Genomic DNA, 18,255 nt, shown 5'->3' with positions numbered 1-18,255 from the left:
ACAGAAGCTGAATAACAAGAGTCTTACATCCATACATACCGTCTTACATGAATTACAACCATTATGGTCAAGTCTTGAGCATAACATTGCAGCGGAAATCTTCGTCAATAACTTGGACCCATGCCATCTGCCTTAACCCTACAAGCATTCTGACTGGGAGAGCGTCCTAGCTCGCACGATTGTCACCAAAGAACTCTTCAATATGTCTTGTCTTTCATACCTGGCCAATAAAATAACCAGTGGCAAGCCAATGAGTTCTTTGAATGTACTCGCAAGAAACCCAAGAGTGATAACAGAATAAGTATGCAAGGCTCTACTGCTAATTTGGCATCTTTGCGGAAAGCTAGTTTTTCTCATGGAAGTATGATCATCATTTGTCAAGGACATGAATGTGTTTGTAACAAGTATCAGGAGGTTACAGACATCAACATAGAGAAGGAGTTATGAATAACTCATGCTCAAGCTCAACGTGACTTCCTCATGAATCACGTCAATAGATTTACCAAACCGTGTTGTTTTCCAGAAACATATGGACATAGTCTAAGCAGCACCACCCAACTGTCCTTGACCGTGGACACAGCTATTCGAATAGTTTTACACTCTGCAGAGGTTGCACACTTTACCCACAAGATCCGGGGAACTTTCGTGTCATCCACGACCCGCGATACCTCAAGTACCCGGGGTAAGCAGTCGATCACTATCTTTCCCTAGACGACACTAACATAGAGTCCACTCGATTGGTAGTAACCCCCGTGCCCAACATTTCACATCTTAAAATTGTGGAGCCTCGCTCCCATATTCATCACATACCACAAGCACGGGGTACCAACGGTGTATCCGGTGCCCTGTGAAAACAGTCATGGCCACCCTACCTGGCACGACCCCGTCCCAAGAGAGGGCAACAACGACTCTCCCGTTACTAGTAATGCGGGCTCCAAGCTAGTATCGGCCTAGGTAATCAATAATGCCCTTTCCCATATAAGGGTAGAGTGGTTGCGCATGTAAGGTTGGGACAGTCGACAAATCTTAAATCTAATCCGTCTCTGTAAACAACACTTTAATCAAACATCGGTACACTACTTCTCCACCAAGTAGTGACCTAGTTCATCATCATCTCCCAGGGGCATCAGTGGCACCCACTGGGGCTGTTTGCAAGTATGTCAAACCACACTTGTTTCTTTCCATGCATAACCCTGACCCACATTGCGTAGCCATCTACTATAGCATATTTCTACAACCCACCAACACAACTCTAAGCAAGGGTAGAGTCATGATCAATGCAAGTATCAATGGAGTATGCAATGGAGGCAAGCCTAGCAAGGTTGCCATTCCAAGTATATCATGCACTCAGTGAAGCAACAAAAATGCTATTATGATGTAAAATGGTACATCATGGTCAAAGGGCTGCTTGCCTGGTTCAGCAAGGTCTTCTGGGTCTTCATAGTCTTCTGGTCCGTCTCCGAGTATTTCGTCTACTTCGTCAACTAACGTTGGAAACAATCATAGTAAGCAACACAACAAGGCAAAAAATAAAAATGCTCTAAAAATATTGATTTGACTTTTCTAGGGCATCTCTAGTTATATGAAAAATAACCAAACTGGTTTCATTGGAATTGGGTCAGTGGATATCTCTATACATTTTGATACGATGGAATCAAGGGGTTTATAGATTTGCAAGAAGTGTACAGAAATGTATTTTAAAAAAATGAAAAAGATACCTGACGGTGTCTTGGACTAGGGGGTACTCACCACGTCGTCTCCCGATCAGTTGGATTGGGCTGAGGACCCCCATGACCGTATACTCATGGGCCAGTCCGGACAGCTGCCGCGTACAAGGAAGAATCAACAAGACTTGGCGATCAAGACAAGGACTCCTCCCCCATCGGCGTATTCGGCTAGGACTCTTGTTATCCTAGGCCTCTGGTGCATTATATAAACCGGGGCCAGGCTAGTCGATAGAGGACATATACAACAACAATCATACCATAGGCTAGCTTCTAGGGTTTAGCCTCCTTGATCTCGTGGTAGATCCACTCTTGTAATACACATCATCAATATTAATCGAGCAGGACATAGGGTTTTACCTCCATCAAGAGGGCCCGAACCTGGGTAAAAACATCGTGTCCCTTGTCTCCTGTTACCATTGATCCTAAGACGCACAGCTCGGGACCCCCTACCCGAGATCCGCCGGTTTTGACACCGATATTGGTGCTTTCATTGAGAGTTCCGCTGTGTGATCGGCGAAAGGATCAATGGCTCGACTGCAGGTCAACTGCGACGTCGGCTTCTTCGTCACCTTGGCTTGACCAAGGACTGCACCCTACCTCCGATCGTCATGTTCGGATGAGGGCCTTCGTCAACATCAACTCCGATCTCTATCAACATCATGGAGGAGTCATCCATGGAGCCCGGGGGCTCAACGTCAACATTGCCCTCAGGCGACCGTGCTGTTTTTCTGGACAGCAAACTTGTATCCGCCGCCACCGCCTCCTCGAGTGTCGCTTAAACGATTACTTCGGTGGAATTATGCGGAATTAAGTCTACAACAACCCTGCAAAAATTTCGTCGAGTTCCGATGGAGGAATCTCCGGCGATCTCCGATATACCGGAGCCCTGTTGAATCTGGACGAGAATCCGAACGAGTTTAGGGCGTGGTATCCAGCGTCTAGCTCGGATGTCCTTTGGAGGATCCAACCGTTGATTTGCTGCGGAATTCCCTTATCTACCACCTGCCAAAAATTCAGCTCGATCCGACCGTCCGAACTCCGGGAAACTTCCGATCAGTGCATCACTTTTTGGATCTGTTTTCTGCGCGAAAACAAATCCGACCCGAGTTCGTCTTTTTTATGAACGGGATTTCGGACATCCTTTTTGAAGAAAGTTTTGTATGGGGTATTGTGTTTGGTTCCCGAACACATCCCACTAACTTTAAGATCTTTTGAACATGATCTTCAACATCATGCTGGTATCAAACCAGTCCGGCAATATTGCTCCACGGCTACCGACATGCGCTAGACACGTCGTCACTTTGTTGAGCCAAACTCAACTTCTTTGGATCATCATCTTGGCAAGCCGAACAAGAGTCCGGCATCGCGAAGGATAAATCATCACCAACATCACCGCCCCACGGATTACACGGAGCGGGCATACCCGCATCGCCACGCGGTCGCTTCATCAAGCCGGCATCAACCGCGTCACGACCTGCATCGGCAGGGCCGCACTATTGCTTCTTCAAGCTGGTGTCCATCACGCCGACCTACTTCGACATCTCGGTTGGACCGGGGGCTTCACCATCTCTTCATCAACCTACTCCGAACACTTCGGCGTCACTAGCCGATCAGGCAATGGGTGCACGGATCGAGTCCCAATTTTGGGAATCACCTTCCTTCGGATTGCTACAACCAATAAACCAGGTGCTATTAGTCCTAGTATTTCTTTTTGCTAGTTTGGGTTAATTTTTCCCAAGGAAATATTACTCTGGTTTGTCCATCATATGTACACAGGTCTATCAGATGGTGGCCGCATTATCGACGGTCGCATGATGGTTCGGTCAGTTTCCATACATAGTCCGGCGAACGCCGCATCCGGAACTCGAACCGGCCTGTGAATCCAGGCTTTGCCACGCCTTTATTGCATTACACCGACGACCTACATCGACATCGACTTCGGTGCCAGGCCATATTTCTTTTATTACTCACTTTGCATAAATTATTTATTATGCAACGATTTTTTTACTATTATCTCTGGTTTGCACTATTTTTTGTGCACAGGAAAATGATCCAGCCGGACTATATCCTTTGACGTCACCTCGGCTGGACGGGGGGCTTCGTCAACACCTCGTTACCCCATGCCAGGGACTTCGGCATCACTCTGCCGTCCTGCATTGACCATGCTATATCACCACTTCACAGTGCCGAGCTCTTTGCTCCGCCACCTCGGGACCGGCTTGGGGGATGGAACCTTGTCCCTCATCAAGCTCGGACCGCATCGCTAATACCGAACACATTAACCAGCTAAGTTGCCTTCATGCTCAAAGTTTTAAAATTTCTAACTTGTGTTCGGTTCGACCAAGCATTATACTTTCTCGAAAAAGAAGTTGCTTGTAAAAATCTTCCTTGTCGAAACTTTGTTCGCACACACTTGACGCGCTACCCGCGCTCATTATACCTGGGGGCTTCTTTAACAGAAGCTTATTAATTCGGGCTTTATGCCCAACACATGTGTCACACTTCCGCATGTACCTTTTATTCACCATTATATGCATCGATATGACTTAAGTTTTGGCCAAGCTGGGTTTCCTGGCTCCTGTGCTTACCCCTACGTTCCCGATTGTTCGGCTAGGTTGTAAAGGGAGCACTTCTGCGATTGTTACTGTCGGGTCAGCCGGATGTGTACCTCAGACTAGGTGAAGCCGAAAGCTAGAGTTCTTAAGGGAATACTCGGTCGGTGAACTAAAAGATGATTTCTTACCTATTTATTTACCTACCCCCAGATGTTTTTCTGCTCTTTTCGCAGTCTGGACATGCACTTTAGGGCATGCCTCCTAGGGAAAGGAACCCGTAATGGAACTATTCTCCCTGGAAGATGTTTCTTACTAACCATGTAATATAACATAACTAGTTGGGCACTTGTCTGATAAAGCACTAATGACCCCTACGCCTGGTCTCCACGCATGCCCCGGTTTTTATAACCGCGAGGGTATTCGGACACATTCCGGACTATTGGGTCCAGAGGTTGAAGCGAAAAGGTCCGCTATGACAAACGATCTACAATCCAGCTAGAAGGCATTCTACATGTCACCTTACATTATATAGTCAACTTTTACCCAAGTCACTTGGGGGCTCTTATGTTTATTTGAGCCGTTTCATACTAAGTGTTTCTCTTCCTAGCCGTTGCAAAGTTTTTATTATTTATCACTCCTTTTTTCGACACAAGTGTGCGGTCACTAGCCGGGGAGTACTCCGCCTTCGGGATAGGAGGTTGAAGCCGTAGGCTGACCCGCTTGAAGTTTTGAGATAGGATGTGTCATGTTAAAGCACGGCAGAAGCACCTTTTTTTTCTAAAGTCCAATTTTCGGATTGGCACCGAACACTTGATCTAGTTCGGACATTAATCTTTTGAATAAGTTTTTTGGCTTTTCGAGCTCATGGCACTTTTAAACTATTTGTGTGTTTTCAGCACAAGTCTCGCAGTGCAACGCCGGACACCTTTTGAGATTCGGCAAAAACATTCTCGGATATTGCTATATATGCATCAGTTTCGAATTGTGTCTTTGGTCAATAGTTGGGTTGCCCGGCTCCCGCGCTTGCCTCCTACGTTCCGCTTTGTTCAGCTAGGTGTGCAAAGGGAGAACCACTGCGATTGTGCTTCCAGCTCGTATGGTCAAGCACCTCAGTGGAGAAAGCCGAAAACTGACTGTCACAATAGGTGTAAACTGGTCAGCGATCCGATGACTATATTAAATGACGGGCCATTCATGGGCCGAAGTGTTTCCGGCCTGACCTCGACTGTCGCCGAACACTATCGGGGGCTATTAACTGGCCTCCCAAACTAAATCCTCGATATTTTGCTCTTACATTGGAGCAGAGGTTTCATGATCATGCTTAGCATGACAACCCAAAGAAAGGAACCGATAGCGGGACTATTTTCTCTGGAAGACATTTCTTCTGTTAAACAGTAATATAACATGTCTCTCCGCGTACCTTTGTTTATAAAACCGTATGGCCAGATTGCCTTGTTCGTTGTAAATCTTTGCCCTCATAAAGGCTTTATAAAGTAGGACAAACACTCCTCGGCTATTGGCCGAGGAGGTGGAAGCCGATGGTCGGTCAACAAAGTTTTGTACAATGCGGATCCAAGCATTAATGACGTAAAGTACTTGGATACATAGAGTCATTACACATAATTTGTGATTTTACTATGGATATCGATCCTTAATTCGGCCTCCCGTGCCCGTATTAAGGCTCGGGGGCTACTGGGCTTCGGGCTTATTATTTACAAATATTAAAGGGGCACATCGATCCCCTGATCTGGTGTTGCCACCCGACCAGTGTTTCGGGGGCTACTGCATTGCCTGTTCTATGCAGAAAATTTTAAGTGCAATACAGTTTCCAAGGAGATTTTGATCCTCAGGTTGGTCGGCCGCACCCAACCCGAGTCTTGAGGACTGAGCACGCCGCTTTTTGTGTCCTGAAGTATTCTGCCGAGCTAGGACTTGATCCTCAGACCGATTTTGCAAATCAACCTGAGTCTCAGCGGCTACGGGGATCAGCGGTCTTATGTCATCCTTCATGTGCATCTCGGGTTTTAGACCGATACTCACCTTGAGGGCTACTGGCTATATATCTCGTCAGAGAATAAATTGCATCAATAAAAAACATTAACCAAAAATCAGCCCATGACCGAGGTGCTTAACCACCTCGGAAGCAGTCCGGCATAAAGCTCGGGCGCTAGTGGCTGGCTCCATAAAGGGCATTTCCGGCATTAAGCTCGGCTAAACTCCTTCAAACTTGTTTGAACCAAGGTGATTTACAACACCTCGGATACATAGTCCGGCGTTGGAGCTCGGATATCGTCCGGCGTTGGAGCTCGGATACATAGTCCGGCGATGGAGCTGGGAAGCAGTCCGGCGTTGGTGCTCGGCTGCGAAAGATACCTCGAATGCAGTCCGGCGATGGAGCTCGGACGCGAGAGGACGTTGCCGCCCGGAAACAACTTCAAACCCGAGGTGTGGCAGAAAAATAAAAAGGCATTGATAAAGGCCGGAAACTTAAAGGGGCTCCTCGGATACCCGACGTATAAACTCGTCGAATGCATTTCAGCGATCCTCAAGATTGAAGATGAGAAGATTTGTTGAACCAGTTTTCAAGACCGGCAAAGAACAGTTCGGAAGAATCGAGGAGCGTCCCTAACTTGAAGACCGGTTCAGGGGGCTACTGACGGTGTCCTGGACTAGGGGGTACTCACCACGTCGTCTCCCGATCAGTTGGATTGGGCCGAGGACCCCCATGGCCGTATACTCATGGGCCAGTCCGGACAGCTGCTGCATACAAGGAAGAATCAACAAGACTTGGCGATCAAGACAAGGACTCCTCCCCCATCGGCGTATTCGGCTAGGACTCTTGTTATCCTAGGCCTCTGGTGCATTATATAAACCGGGGCCAGGCTAGTCGATAGAGGACATATACAACAACAATCATACCATAGGCTAGCTTCTAGGGTTTAGCCTCCTTGATCTCATGGTAGATCCACTCTTGTAATACACATCATCAATATTAATCAAGCAGGACGTAGAGATTTACCTCCATCAAGAGGGCCCGAACCTGGGTAAAAACATCGTGTCCCTTGTCTCTTGTTACCATTGATCCTAAGACGCACAGCTCGGGACCCCCTACCCGAGATCCGCCGGTTTTAACACCGACAATACCCATTTAACAAAGGATGATTTTAGAAGCATCTAGGATTTGGTTTCATTGGATTTGGAGTCCAAATGAATATCCTATGGATTTGCAAAGTTGACAATCATGAAGAAATGGTTCATTATTTTGTGGGGCACAGAAAGTATTAAGAAAAATGTTCATAACCTAAATTATGAACTTATACGTATCTAGAAATTGGAATCATGGCATTTGGACCAAATATGAGCTCTCTATGATTTTCTAAAGTTCATCACAGAAATTATAAAAAGGGGATTTGATAAATATTTGTGAAGGAAATGTTTCTAGAAAAGGTGGTGAATAGCACCATGTTATAGGGCCTGATTTTATGAACTATTACAAATTTGAATCATCAAGTTTTGAGTTATTTTGAATATTCTATGGATTTTACCAGTCCACAGAAAAAGAAAAAGAAAAAGGATTTACCTAAATGGGCCAAATCTATCGGCGGCAGCGCGCACCGGGCGGGGTTTAGCGCCGAGGCGCAACTAGGCCGGCCCATCGGTTCAGCCGCACGCGCGCAGGGTCCATGCCGGAGGCGTATTTTCCAAGTGTGTCTCCACTTAAACGGAGGGGCCCGCTGACGGGGTCACTGACCTGCGGGGTCCACCCGCAGGGTCGTCTCCCTCCTCTCGCACGCGACGGAGGAGGCAGAGGAGGCAGGGCCGAGCGCTTGCCGGCGTCATTCCGGTGGCTCCGGCCACCTCCGGCGACTGCCCGGACTCCGGCGAGCTCGGGAGGATGGGCCGCGTCCACCTGGGGACCTAGTTTCCGCCGGGGAGCGCCAGAGCAAGCGAGTTCTCGTCCGCGGCAGGAACAGGTGATGGCGGGGTTCAACGCGGCGAGGAAGGCACGAGGAGGAGGAGATGGAGCACCAGGTGAGTTGGCGGTGGTGATGAGAGGGTGCGGGAGTGTTCATGGGGAAGAGAGAGGGGTCGAGGCCCAAGAATTTAAGCGGCGGCCGGTGGCACTGCTCCGGCCATGGAGTGCAAGGACAACAAGGGAAGAGCAGTGGGTCGGTCAGAGGATGCGTGAGAGGGAGAGAGAGCAGTTGGAGACAAGAGAAGGCTCGGGGGTGGCCCTATACAAGCGCGACCGGGAGGTGCCGTAGGCGGGGTGCACGGCCACAGCCCGGGGCGTTGCCAGGGGCCAAATGGGCGCTTTGGGGCGTGTCTGAGGTGCTCGTGGGCGTGGTCCAGGTCAAGGGAAGGAGAGAGGAAGAGAGGAGCGAGCGCGAGGCGGGCCAGGGACGCGAGCAGCCACTGGCGGACGCAGGCGGCACTCGGGCACGCGTTGCAAGGGCGAGAGGAGGGCGCGGGGACAAGTTGGAGGCCCGCTGGCGTGATGCAAATGCCGAGGCACGTCGACTGGCGCACTTGGGCGGCCCGAGGTGGACGAGAGCGCGGTGGCAAGGCTCGAACGCCACTGTAGCGCGCCCCAGAGCAGGCTTTTGGCCGGCATGATCGTGTTTTGCGTGCTCTGCCGTGTCCACTTGCGTCTGGCAGCGGAAGTGGGGAGTAAACAATGTGGCAATGGCATTGGATGCCCTGGGGATCCACTTGAGGGGCGAGGGAGTTGAGAGAGAGTGGAAATGGTGTTGTCCAGAGAAGAAAAGTGGATCCCTGCCCCCCTTCATCATTGCCTCTCGGGCCGAGAAGCACACCAGAGATAGAGGGGAACTAGGAGGGGTGGTGGTAAAAAGGTGAACTCATGGAGATTAGTGGAAGTGGTCAAATTAGTGTTTTTAGAAAAATGGCAGAAGGTGTTTGTTGTTGATTTGGGCAAGCAGATGAACTCCTCTTGCCATAAGGCTTGACAGGGCCAAATGGCATAAGAAAACAAGTGGTTCCACCAAGATTGAGTCTATTTGTGCAAAGTTGCCAATGCAACTTTTGTAAACCCTAGAAATCAACAGAAATGAACTTTTCAAGATTTAGTCATGCAAAGCTATTCTCCTTGATGCACCACTTAGTTTAGTGTCATCATTTGAGGTTCTGAACATGTCCATAGAAGTTGAGATCAAAAGGAGAAAGTTGCCAATGTGAAGTTGTTCAAATTTGGTTCTGGACAGAGAGGGTTTTGGGGCACTTTGATCAAGATATCATTCTCTCCAACTTGTGACATTTTGTCTAGATGAATAAATAGACCATTTTAGCATGTTCACAAGGTTTGACAATATTTGGACTGTTGGGTAACGTAGTAATTTCAAAAAAATTCCTACGCACATGCAAGATCATGGTGATGGCATAGCAACGAGAGAGGAGAGTATTGTCCACGTACCCTCGTAGACCGTAAGCGGAAGCGTTATCATAACGCGGTTGATGTAGTCGTACGTCTTCACGACTCGACCGATCCAAGCATCGAACGTACGGCACCTCCGTGTTCAGCACACGTTCAGCTCGATGACGTTCCCCGGGCTCCAATCCAGCAAAGCGTCGGGGATGAGTTCCGTCAGCACGACGGCGTGGTGACGATGATGATGTTCTACCGGCGCAGGGCTTCGCCTAAACTCCGTGACGATATGACCGAGGTGGAATATGGTGGAAGGGGGCACCGCACACGGCTAAGGAACGATCCGTAGATCAACTTGTGTGTCATGGGGTGCCCCCTTGCCCCCGTATATAAAGGAGCAAGGGGGGAGGTGGCCGGCCCTAGGAGGGGGCGCGCCAAGTGTGGAGTCCTACTAGGACTCCCTAGTCCTAGTAGGATTCCACCTTCCCTTGTTGGAGTAGGAGAAGGGGGAAAGAGGGGGAGAGGAGGAAGGAAAGGGGGGCCGCACCCCTTGTCCAATTCGGACCAGAGGGGGGCTGCGCGCCTCCTTCTTTTCGGCCTCTCCTCTATTCCCGTATGGCCCAATAAGGCCCATATACTCCCCGGCGAATTCCCGTAACTCTCCGGTACTCCGAAAAATACCGGAATCACTCGGAACCTTTCCGAACTCCGAATATAGTCGTCCAATATATCAATCTTTACGTCTCGACCATTTTGAGACTCCTCGTCATGTCCCCGATCTCATACGGGACTCCGAACTCCTTCGGTACATCAAAACTCATAAACTCATAATATAACTGTCATCGAAACCTTAAGCGTGCGGACCCTACAGGTTCGAGAACTATGTAGACATGACCTAGAACTATTCTCGGTCAATAACCGATAGCGGAACCTGGATGTCCATATTGGTTCCTACATATTCCACGAAGATCTTTATCGGTCAAACCGCATAACAACATACGTTGTTCCCTTTGTCATCGGTATGTTACTTGCCCGAGATTCGATCGTCGGTATCCAATACCTAGTTCAATCTTGTTACCGGCAAGTCTCTTTACTCGTTCCGTAATACATCATCCCACAACTAACTCATTAGTTGCAACGCTTGCAAAGCTTTAAGTGATGTGTATTACCGAGAGGGCCCAGAGATACCTCTCCGACAATCGAAGTGACAAAACCTAATCTCGAAATACGCCAACCCAACATGTACCTTCGGAGACACCTGTAGAGCACCTTTATAATCACCCAGTTACGTTGTGACATTTGGTAGCACACAAAGTGTTCCTCTGGTAAACGGGAGTTGCATAATCTCATAGTCACAGGAACATGTATAAGTCATGAAGAAAGCAGTAGCAACATACTAAACGATCGTGTGCTAAGCTAACGGAATGGGTCAAGTCAATCACATCATTCTCCTAATGATGTGATCGCGTTAATCAAATGACAACTCTTTTGTCCATGGCTAGGAAACTTAACCATCTTATTCACGAGCTAGTCAAGTAGAGGCATACTAGTGACACTATGTTTGTCTATGTATTCACACATGTATTATGTTTCCGGTTAATACAATTCTAGCATGAATAATAAACATTTATCATGAAATAAGGAAATAAATAATAACTTTATTATTGCCTCTAGGGCATATTTCCTTCAGTCTCCCACTTGCACTAGAGTCAATAATCTAGTTCACATCACCATGTGATTTAACACCAATATTCACATCTGTATGTGATTAATACCCATAGTTCACATCGTTATGTGATCAACGCCCAAAGGGTTTACTAGAGTCAATAATCTAGTTCACATGGCTATGTGATTAACACCCAAAGACTACTAAGGTATGATCATGTTTTGCTCATGAGAGAAGTTTAGTCAACGGGTCTGTCACATTCAGAGCCGTATGTATTTTGCAAATATTCTATGTCCACAATGCTCTGCACGGAGCTACTCTAGCTAATTGCTCCCACTTTCAATATGTATCCAGATTGAGACTTAGAGTCATCTGGATTGGTGTAAAAGCTTGCATCGTTGTAACTTTTTACGACTGGCTCTTTTATCACCTCCATAATCGAGAAACATCTCCTTAGTCCTCACTAAGGATATTCTTGACCGTTGTTCTAGTGATCTACTTTTAGATCAAAATTGTATTCCTTTGCCAAACTCAGAGCAAGGTATACAATAGGTCTAGTACACAGCATAGCATACTTTATAGAACCTACGACTGAGGCATAGGGAATGACTGTTCATTCTTTTCTATTTTCTGCCATGGTCGGGTTTTGAGTCTTACTCAACTTCACACCTTGCAACACAGGCAAGAACTCTTTCTTTGACTATTCCATTTTGAACTACTTCAAAATCTTATCAAGGTATGTACTCATTGAAAAATCTTATCAAGCGTCTTGATCTATCTCTATAGATCTTGATGCTCAATGTGTAAGCAGCTTCACCGAGGTCTTTCATTGAAAAACTTTTTATTCAAGTATCCTTTTATGCTATCCAGAAATTCTATATCATTTCCAATCAACAATATGTCTTGCACATATAATATTAGAAATGCTACAGAGCTCCCACTCACTTTCTTGTAAATACAGGCCTTTCCAAAAGTCTGTATAAAACCATATGCTTTGATCAACTCATCAAAGCGTATATTCCAACTCTGAGATGCTTGCACTAGTCCATTGATGGATCGTTGGAGCTTGCACATTTTGTTAGTACCTTTAGGATTAACAAAACCTTCTGGTTGCATCATATACAACTCTTCTATAATAAATCCATTAAGGAATGCAGTTTTGACATCCTTTTGCCAGATTTCATAAAATGTGGCAATTGCCAACATGATTCAGACAGACTTAAGCTTCGATACAAGTGAGAAAATCTCACCGTATTCGACACCTTGAACTTGTTGCAAACCTTTCGCAACAAGTCAAGCTTAGTAGATAGTAACACTACTATCAGTGTCCGTCTTCCTCTTGAAGATCCATTTATTTAACATGGCTTCCTGATCATCGATCAAGTCAATCAAAGTCCATACTTTGTTTCCATACATGGATCATATCTCAGATTCTATGGCCTCAAGCCATTTCGTGGAATCTGGGCTCATCATTGCTTCCTCATAGTTCGTAGGTTCATCATGGTCTAGTAACATGACTTCCAGAACAGGATTACCGTACCACTCTGGTGCGGATCTTACTCTGGTTTACCTACTAGATTCGGTAGTAACTTGATCTGAAGTTACATGATCATCATCATTAGCTTCCTCACTAATTGGTGTATTAGTCATAAGAACAGATTTCTGTGATGAACTACTTTCCAATAAGGGAGAAGGTACAATTACCTTATCAAGTTCTACTTTCCTCCCACTCACTTCTTTCGAGAGAAACTCCTTCTCTAGAAAGGATCCATTCTTAGCAACGAATGTCTTGCCTTCGGATCTGTGATAGAAGGTGTACCCAACTTTCTCCTTTGGGTATCCTATGAAGACACATTTATCCGATTTGGGTTTGAGCTTATCAGGATGAAACTTTTTCACATAAGCATCGCAACCCCAAACTTTAAGAAACGACAACTTTGGTTTCTTGCCAAACCACAGTTCATATTGTGTCGTCTCAACGGACTTAGGTGGTGCTCCTTTTTAACATGAATCCAGCTATCTTTAATGCATGACCCCAAAATGATAGTGGTAAATCGGTAGGAGACATCATTGATCGCACCATATCCAATAAAGTGCGGTTACGACGTTCGGACACACCATAACGTTGTGGTGTTCCAGGTGGCGTGAGCTGTGAAACTATTCCACAATGTTTTAATTGAAGACCAAACTCGTAACTCAAATATTCATCTCCATGATCAGATCGTAGAAACTTTATTTTCTTGTTACGATGATTTTTCCACTTCACTCTGAAATTCTTTGAACCTTTCAATTATTTCAGACTTATGTTTCATCAAGTAGATATACTCATATCTGCTCAATTCATCTTGTGAAGGTCAGAAAATAACGATACCCGCCACGAGCATCAACACTCATTGGACTGCATACATCGGTATGTATTGTTTCCAATAAGTCAGTAGCTCGTTCCATTGTTCCAGAGAACGGAGTTTTAGTCATCTTGCCCAAAAGGCATGGTTCGCAAGCATCAAATGATTCATAACCAAGTGATTCCAAAAATCTATCTTTATGGAGTTTCTTCATGCGCTTTACACCGATATGACCCAAACGGCAGTGCCACAAATAAGTTGCACTATCATTATCAACTTTGCATCTTTTGGCATCAATATTATGAATATGTGTATCACTATGATCGAGATCCAACAAACTATTTTCATTGGGTGTATGACCATCAAAGGTTTTATTCATTTAAACAGAACAACAATTATTCTCTGATTTTAAACGAATAACCATATTGCAATAAACATGATCAAATCATATTCATGTTCAACGCAAACGCCAAATAACATTTATTTAGGTTCAACACTAATCCCGAAAGTATAGGGAGTGTGCGATGATGATCATATCAATCTTGGAACCACTTCCAACACTCATCGTCACTTCCCTTTCAACTAGTCTCTGTTTATTCTGTAACTCCTGTTTTGAGTTACTAATCTTAGCAACCGAACAAGTATCAAATACTCAGGGGCTACTATAAACACTAGTAAGGCACACATCAATAACCTGTATATCAAATATACCCTTGTTCACTTTGCCATCCTTCTTATCCACCAAATATTCAGGGCATTTCCGCTTCCAGTGACCATTTCCTTTGCAGTGTAAGCACTTAGTTTCAGGCTTTGGTTCAGCTTTGGGCTTTTTTGTGGGAGTGACAACTTGCTTGTCATTCTACTTGAAGTTCCCTTTCTTTCCCTTTGCCATTTACTTGAAACTAGTGATCTTGTCAACCATCAACACTTGATGCTCTTTCTTGATTTCTACCTTCGTCAATTTCAACATCACGAAGAGCTTGGGAATCTTTTTTGTCATCCCTTGCATACTTAGTTCATCACAAAGTTCTACTAACTTAGTGATGGTGACTAGAGAACTCTGTCAATCACTATTTTATCTGGAGGAATAACTCCCACTTGATTCAAGCGATTGTACTACCCAGACAATCTGAGCACATGCTCACTAGTTGAGCGATTCTCCTCCATCTTTTAGCTATAGAACTTGTTGGAGACTTCATATCTCTCAACTCAGGTATTTGCTTGAAATATTAACTTCAACTCCTGGAACATCTCATATGGTCCATGACGTTCAAAACGTCTTTGAAGTCCCGATTCTAAGCCGTTTAAGCATGGTGCACTAAACTATCAAGTAGTCATCATATTGAGCTAGCCAAACGTTCATAACGTCTGCATCTGCTCCTGCAATAGGTCTGTCACCTAGCGGTGCATCAAGAACATAATTCTTCTGTGCAGCAATGAGGATAAACCTCAGATCACGGATCCAATCCGCATCATTGCTACTAACATCTTTCAACATAGTTTTCTCTAGGAACACATATAAAAATAAACATATGAAAGCAACAACGCGAGCTATTGATCTACAACATAATTTGCAAAATACTACCAGGACTAAGTTCATGATAAATTAAAGTTCAATTAATCATATTACTTAAGAACTCCCACTTAGATAGATATCTCTCTAGTCATCTAAGTGATTACGTGATCCAAATCAACTAAACCATAACCGATCATCACGTGAGATGGAGTAGTTTTCAATGGTGAACATCACTATGTTGATCATATCTACTATATGATTCACGCTCGACCTTTCGGTCTCTATGTTCCGATGTATATCTGCATATGCTAGGATCGTCAAGTATAACCTGAATATTCTGCGTGTGCAAAACTGGCTTGCACCCGTTGTAGATGGACGTAGAGCTTATCACACCCGATCATCACGTGGTGTCTGGGCACGACGAACTTTGGCAACAGTGCATATTCAGGGAGAACACTTCTTGATAATTTTAGTGAGAGATCATCTTAAAATGCTACCGTCAAACAAAGCAAGATAAGATGCATAAAGGATAAACATCACATGCAATCAATATAAGTGATATGATATGGCCATCATCATCTTGTGCTTGTGATCTTCATCTCCGAAGCACCGTCGTGATCACCATCATCACCGGCGCGACACCTTGATCTCCATCGTAGCATCATTGTCGTTTACGCCATCTATTGCTTCTACGACTATCGCTACCGCTTAGTGATAAAGTAAAGCAATTACAGGGCGTTTGCATTTCATACAATAAAGCGACAACCATATGGCTCCTGCCAGTTGCCGATAACTTCGGTTACAAAACATGATCATCTCATACAATAAATATAGCATCATGTCTTGACCATATCACATCACAACATGCCCTGCAAAAACAAGTTAGACGTCCTCTACTTTGTTGTTGCAAGTTTTACGTGGCTGCTAAGGGCTTAGCAAGAACCGTTCTTACCTACGCATCAAAACCACAACGATAGTTCGTCAAGTTAGTGATGTTTTAACCTTCGCAAGGACCGGGCGTAGCCACACTCGGTTCAACTAAAGTTGGAGAAACTGACACCCGCCAGCCACCTGTGTGCAAAGCACGTCGGTAGAACCAGTCTCGCGTAAGCGTACGCGTAATGTCGGTCCGGGCCGCTTCATCCAACAATACCGCCGAACCAAAGTATGACATGCTGGTAAGCAGTATGACTTGTATCGCACACAACTCATTTGTGTTCTACTCGTACATATAACATCAACGCATAAAACCTAGGCTCTGATACCACTGTTGGGTAACGTAGTAATTTCAAAAAAATTCCTACGCACATGCAAGATCATGGTGATGGCATAGCAACGAGAGAGGAGAGTATTGTCCATGTACCCTCGTAGACCGTAAGCGGAAGCGTTATCACAACATGGTTGATGTAGTCGTACGTCTTCACGACTCGACCGATCCAAGCACCGAACGTACGGCACCTCCGTGTTCAGCACACGTTCAGCTCGATGACGTTCCCCGGGCTCCAATCCAGCAAAGCGTCGGGGATGAGTTCCGTCAGAACGACGGCGTGGTGATGATGATGATGATGTTCTACCGGCGCAGGGCTTCGCCTAAACTCCGCGATGATATGATCGAGGTGGAATATGGTGGAGGGGGGCACCGCACACGGCTAAGGAACGATCCGTAGATCAACTTGTGTGTCATGGGGTGCCCCCTTGCCCCCGTATATAAAGGAGAAAGGGGGGAGGTGGCCGGCCCTAGGAGGGGGCGCGCCAAGTGTGGAGTCCTACTAGGACTCCCTAGTCCTAGTAGGATTCCACCTTCCCTTGTTGGAGTAGGAGAAGGGGGAAAGAGGGGGGAGAGGAGGAAGGAAAGGGGGGCCGCACCCCTTGTCCAATTCGGACCAGAGGGGGGCTGCGCGCCTCCTTCCTTTCGGCCTCTCTCCTCTATTCCCGTATGGCCCAATAAGGCCGATATACTCCCCGGCGAATTCCCGTAACTCTTTGGTACTCCGAGAAATACCCGAATCACTCGGAACCTTTCCGAACTCCGAATATAGTCGTCCAATATATCGATCTTTACGTCTCCACCATTTCGAGACTCCTCGTCATGTCCCTGATCTCATCCGGGACTCTGAACTCCTTCGGTACATCAAAACTCATTAACTCATAATATAACTGTCATCGAAACCTTAAGCGTGCGGACCCTACGGGTTCGAGAACTATGTAGACATGACCTAGAACTATTCTCGGTCAATAACCAATAGCGGAACCTGGATGTCCATATTGGTTCCTACATATTCCACGAAGATCTTTATCGGTCAAACCGCATAACAACATACGTTGTTCCCTTTGTCATCGGTATGTTACTTGCCCGAGATTCGATCGTCGGTATCCAATACCTAGTTCAATCTTGTTACCGGCAAGTCTCTTTACTCGTTCCGTAATACATCATCCCACAACTAACTCATTAGTTGCAATGCTTGCAAGCCTTTAAGTGATGTGTATTACCGAGAGGGCCCAGAGATACCTCTCCGACAATCGGAGTGACAAAACCTAATCTTGAAATACGCCAACCCAACATGTACCTTCGAAGACACCTGTAGAGCACCTTTATAATCACCCAGTTACGTTGTGACGTTTGGTAGCACACAAAGTGTTCCTCTGGTAAACGGGAGTTGCATAATCTCATAGTCACAGAACATGTATAAGTCATGAAGAAAGCAGTAGCAACATACTAAATGATCGTGTGCTAAGCTAACGGAATGGGTCAAGTCAATCACATCATTCTCCTAATGATGTGATCCTGTTAATCAAATGACAACTCTTTTGTCCATGGCTAGGAAACTTAACCATCTTTGATTCACGAGCTAGTCAGGTAGAGGCATACTAGTGACACTATGTTTGTCTATGTATTCACACATGTATTATGTTTCCGGTTAATACAATTCTAGCATGAATAATAAACATTTATCATGAAATAAGGAAATAAATAATACCTTTATTATTGCCTCTACGGCATATTTCCTTCATGGACATCTTTGGCAATGTAAAGTTGCTCAAACTTCAAAATGGACAGAA

This window comes from Triticum dicoccoides, chromosome 6B (genome assembly GCF_002162155.2).
Source record: "Triticum dicoccoides isolate Atlit2015 ecotype Zavitan chromosome 6B, WEW_v2.0, whole genome shotgun sequence".
Classification (NCBI taxonomy): domain Eukaryota; kingdom Viridiplantae; phylum Streptophyta; class Magnoliopsida; order Poales; family Poaceae; genus Triticum; species Triticum dicoccoides.
Note: the sequence above shows the minus strand (reverse complement) of the source record.